Consider the following 6,000-nt stretch of genomic DNA (forward strand, 5'->3'; position numbering starts at 1 on the left):
TAACATTGGTGGCTGCCATCTCCTCGCCTGACGGCAACACTACTGAAAAGACTATGTCTAGCCCAATGGTCTTGATCTTGAGAAAGTTAGCAAAGATCTCCGAAATAAACGAGTGAGTGGCCCCTGAATCTATCAAGGCCTTGGTAGCGGAACCAGATATAAAAATTCTCCATGTCAACAACATAGTCTCAGGGTTGGTTTCCGCGGCATGGAGAGCAAAAACTCTGCCTTGGGTAGGCAGATTCCTCTGAGGGCACTGCAGCAACATGTGGTCTGGACTGCCACACTTAAAACACTTTCCTGAGACAGACATACATGCTCCAGGATGGCGGCGTGAGCACCTGGGGCAGACTGGGTGCTCATAAGTCCTCGGGGCTGGGCGTCCCCGCTGCTGCTGCTGTTGCTGGCCTCTGTTTCGAGGCGATCCATAAAAAGGCCTCTTGTTCTGCTGCTGATGCTGATGAGGAGGAGGGCGGTGTGGTACCTGGACTGGGCGCTTGCCCTGGCGATCCCTCTCGATATCCCGCAGATCCTGCTCTGCGGCTAAGGCTTTGGAGACAGCAATCTCATAAGTAGCAGGGTCAGATACCCTAACATCCCGGCGCAAGATCGGCCGTAAACCCACTAGGAAGTGTATCAACTTGGCTCTGGCATCATTCGCGATCAGGGGCACAAAGTGACAGCCCCTCTCGAACTTACGGATAAACTCCGTAACCGTCATATCCCCCTGTCTCAGACTCATGAACTCGGTGGTCAGCCTGGTGCGAACCTCCTCAGCAAAATACTTGGAGTAGAAAACTTCCGTAAAGCGGGTCCATGAAAGTGTAGCCAAAGTCAAGGCTACCGAAGCTCCTTCCCACCATAAGCGGGCGTCTCCAGTGAACAGGTAGGTGGCACATCGGACTCGGTCTGCGTCCCCCAGCTCCATGAACTCGAAGATAACCTCGAGGGATTTGATCCATCCCTCGGCAACCATGGGGTCAGATGTCCCAGAGAATTACTTCGGGCGCATCTTCATGAATCGCTCATAAACAGTCTCGGGCCCTGTCGGCCTGGCTGCGGCTGCGGCTACGGCTGCGGCATTGTCCCCCGCAAACTGTGCGAAGAACTGTGCCATCCCAGCTAGCATCTGGGCACTCATGTCAGGTGGGGGCGGTGGAGGAGGTGGTAGGTCTCCCTCCGGTCTACGCTTCTCCCTGTCCTCTCGACGAGGCTCCTCCTCTCTGTTGCGCTCTAAATTGCGTTTAGGGGGCATACTGTTCCAATATAACCCATACGTAACTAACATGTATAATTCCATAATTTATTTTAAATGAACACTGAAGTACTGAAAATCTGGAAGCATGCTGACAAAATAATTCATGCTTTAACTAAAATGCTGAACAAAATGCTAAACTGAAAAACTTACAGACCGAAGACATGGCTTCGTGAGCTTCTCGCGGTCAGTAGTAGTGAAACCCTATACAGAACCACCGCTCTGATACCAATTGCAAAGGCCCTAGAACTTCTTGCTTGAAAATTTGCGGAAAATTAAAAATTTTCTTTTTAAGAGAACTTAAATGGCCTCATTCATAAAATCACTGGTGAATCAAGTTCAATATTTCAAAATATTGCAGCGGAAGAAAATAAAGTTTGCCAAAAATCACAATTTAAAAATATCCAACGACTGATAAAATGTTTGCGGAATAAAATAACAACTGCTGCTCTGAGGTCCTCGGGTGCCACCACTGCCGACCCAAGCTGGCTCACTGGTCCCCGCCCTCGGCCCTGGCCTCATCAGTACCTACAACAATCAAGTCTAGTGAGCCTAAAGACTCAGCATGCATATATCGCAGGTAACGAGTAAAAATCTGAATTAAAATATGCATGTGATAACATATCATGTCCTGAGGCATGCTGAAAATAATCTGTACTGAGCAATTATAATACGTGCATAACTGAACTGATAATCACAGTAAAAAAAATGTTTGCTCCTTGGAGCCTGTAATGAAATAACTGGTAAAATTTTCTGTTGAGATTATGTTTTACGCCTGTGGCCACTGCACTAAGCTGAACTGATCGGTAACTGGCTACCGGGGAGTCTGAAACTGAACTGAGCTGGCCGATCACTGGCGACCGGGTGGTACCAAACTGAACTGAGCGGTCACTGGCGACCGTATAAAATAATACTCCCACATAGTGAATGAACCACAAGCCATATCGCATAAATCTCAAAAATAATCATTTTCTATTTAATGCACGTAAAATAATTAACTGGCATAATGAAAATGTCCCGTAATTTTACCAACTGGATTGGATTGGATCGTCCCCAGGCTCGCTGCAACCTAACTGTGCCATGAAAAATATGCAATAGCTTAAACTTGACCAACTATGCAATTTAGTTCAAAAGATGCGACTATGGCGTCTAATGACTTCGCATTTAATCATGACTTCGAGCCAACCTAAAGCTACACCGAACCGACGTATAGTCATGTTAAAATACGCTGAAAAATCATAAAATAATGCTCCTAAAATGATAGGGTCGAAATCTAGGTGGAATGGAGGCCAAAACACGAAACGCTCTTTCGAGAGTCAATTTGGCACATCGTACCGTAAATTCTCGTACCACCTCAAAAATGATCCGAATCACAAACGGTCAAAAACATGACCTTCCAACTCAAAGGGGCACTGTCCAGTCCAAGGCCATAGGCTAAAAGCCAACCGAGAACTCGAACGAGCCACCAAATCAACACCGCAACTTGCTATAAAATTCCAGCAACTGTACAATCGTGTAACTTGTGTTGTTTTCAAGACTACCGGCCATTGGGGCGTGAACCACCGACCAGAGACTCTTACCAACGTCCCAAGGAGTGATTTGAACCATGGCTAAGGGCCCTAGGCCAGCCACAACCCGCATCACACCATAACTCAACCGAAACTCCAACCGAGAACCAACGTGCATGCGTGTGTAGTGTTTTGCTTAGATCGATGTCTTGCGTCGTTCCAGTGGCCATTTGATTGACCATGGCACGATCTAGACATCTAGGGGCATGGTATGAACCGTGGCTAAGGGCCATAGGCCAACCAAGATCCACACTAACCCAACCAACTCGAAATACATGTGCTGAAAAATGGAAGGGGCCGAAGGGTATAGGCGGCTGTTTTGATGTTTTGATTAAAAATCGATGAGCCATGGACCAAGCCACCAAAAGGGAGACTTAGTCACGTCTTAGACATGCTAGGGGAGTGGTCCAACCATGGCCATGAGCCCTGGGGCAGCCAAGATCAGATCCTTTCTCCTAGACAACCAAACTGAATTTTCGAAAAGCGTAAATGTATAGAAGTGAAGTTGCTGTCAATTTCTGAATTTCCAGCAACAAGGGGCTTGAACGAATGGACCAATCTGATCCTAATGCATCCTATTACGTGTATAGATGTTGCCTTGGGAGCCTGGAGTCGAACCAATCACCTGAAACCACAAAACTCAGAAAAACGTGAAGCTTGGTAAGGGAAGGGCCGAAATCTGCATGCTAAAATTTTCTGAAAATTTCTGTCATGTTTCGGTTTTTGCACATAAAAGATGATCACGAAATGTTAAATAGATGATAATAGGACTTGATTGAGGTTTTGAAAGAAAACTAGACATGCCTGGTTTCGTTTCGAAAGAAAACGAACGAAACGACGACGACGCGGCACGGAGGAGTGGAACGTTTCTTTCCTTTCTTGCTCTCGGTTTTTTCTCCCTTCTTTTTGGCTATGAAACTCACGAATTTTACCTCTGAAATACTCTAAATTTTGGTGGAGAGGGAGAGGGATTGAGTGGTTATGAAGGTGAGGAGAAGGGTGCACAATATAAGGAAGATCCAAGACCAAGTCTCCAAGCATTTGAATTTTGAATTTGAATTGTGGTTTGCTATCAACTCTTTGTTGGATGCTTCTAGAGTATAGTGGCCGAAATATAGAGCTTATTAGACTAGGATGATGCTAAATATTTATTTAATTAAGGTGGACTAAAAATAAAAAGATCATTATGCTAATTCAACCAAGAATGGGTCAAAGGGTGGTGAGTTGGCAAATGCATTGCCTAGCAACTATGGGGTGGGCCGAAATCCACTAATAGAAGGAATGGGGAGTGTTGTTTATTTACTAAATTAATAACTCTTAAAAGCCTCAATAATCCCTTAAATAATTTAGTGAATAAAATCATTAATTATGCAACTTAAATGAGCTTATTTCTTAATCACCTCAAGCATCTTAAATTAAATCCTCAAACCTCTTTTTTAACTTAAATGAACTTACTTGCTAGCTAAATTAACTTCTGGAAATATTTCTCGAATCTTAAATTCTATCTCCAAACTCGGCCTCACTGAAATAACTGAAATGCTAAAAATCAAACTACTGAACTGAGATAATAAAATAATTAACTTCAAAGAAATGCATTTAAATAATCATGCAATGAAGTCAATTAAATTTAAAACACTAGAATTATGCATGGCCTATACGTCTACTGATTACGGGTTCTACACACTACATGGCAGGAGTTAGCAACCAAGTTCCTTGCTAAATATTTTCCACCTGCGAAGTCTGCACAGTTGAAAATTGAGATAAGTAATTTTAGGCAGACTGACTTTGAGCAATTATATGAGGCATGGGAACGGTATAAGGAGTTGTTGAGGAGGTGTCCAAACCATGGTTTGAATGGACAAACAAGAGGCACTGTGGATGCAGCAGCTGGTAACACGATATTTGCAAAATCACCTGATCAAGCATATGATTCGCTTGAACAGATGACCATTAACAGTTATCAGTGGCCGTCTGAGAGGTCAGGAGTAAAAAAGCCAGGTGGGATGTATGCCATAGATCCTATTACATCACTCACCGCACAAGTTTCAGCTTTAACAACACAAATTGCAGCTATGAATAAAGCTAGTACAACAGAGGTTGAAAATGCATCGGTTGTTACTGAAGAACCACACATTCCTGATGAGGCTCATTATATCAACAATAGGAATTTTGGTGGCTAAGGAGGATATCGAGGTAACCCTCCCCCTAACACTTATCATCCTGGTTTGAGAAATCATGAGAATTTTTCATATGCTAATAATAATAATGTGTTGAATCCTCCACCGGGGTTCAATACATCAAAGGGGGAAGGAAACCTTCAATTGAGGATCTAGTTGGGACATTTGTTGCTTAATCTAGTAAAAGGATGGCTAGGACTGAATCTCGTCTTGATGGCATGGAAACTCACATGGGAAATATGGGTGCCACAATGAAATCATTGGAGACACAGATTGGACAATTGGCTAATGCATTGAGAGATCAAAATAGAGATCAATTCCCAAGTAATACTGAAGTGAATCCAAAGGAGCAATGCAAAGCTGTAACTTTGAGAAGTGGAAGAGAACTAGAGGTGCAAAGTTCCAAAGAGAGAATGGACAAGGAGAAGACAGTTGAAAAAGAGGAAACTGAGGGATCTAAAGCTGAAGTTGAAGTTGAACAACCTCTGGTATTTAAGCCAACTCTTCCATATCTGCAGAGGTTCAAAAAGAAGAAATTGGATGATCAATTTGCAAAATTTTTGTAGATTTTCAAGAAAATTCACATCAACATTCCATTTGCTGATGCTTTAGAGCAAATGTCAAACTATGCAAAGTTCATAAAAGATGTGATGTCAAAGAAGATGAAGTTGCAAGAGTTTGAGACAGTGAAGTTGATCGAAGAGTGTAGCGCCATTCTCCAAAAGAAGCTACCACAAAAACTAAAAGATCCAGGGAGTTTTACTATACCTTGCATTATTGGTGGTACTCAAGTTAATAAAGCTTTATGTGATCTTGGAGCAAGTATTAATCTTATGCCATTTTCTACTTATAGGGACTTGAAGCTAGGGGAGGTAAAACCAACCACTATAACTTTGCAACTTGCAGATAGGTCACTCACCTATCCTCGTGGAATTGTTGAAGATGTTTTGGTAAAAGTTGACAAGTTTATCTTCCCTGCTGATTTTGTAATACTTGATAT

The sequence above is a fragment of the Primulina tabacum genome, chromosome 2 (genome assembly GCF_025594145.1).
Source record: "Primulina tabacum isolate GXHZ01 chromosome 2, ASM2559414v2, whole genome shotgun sequence".
Lineage (NCBI taxonomy): Eukaryota > Viridiplantae > Streptophyta > Magnoliopsida > Lamiales > Gesneriaceae > Primulina > Primulina tabacum.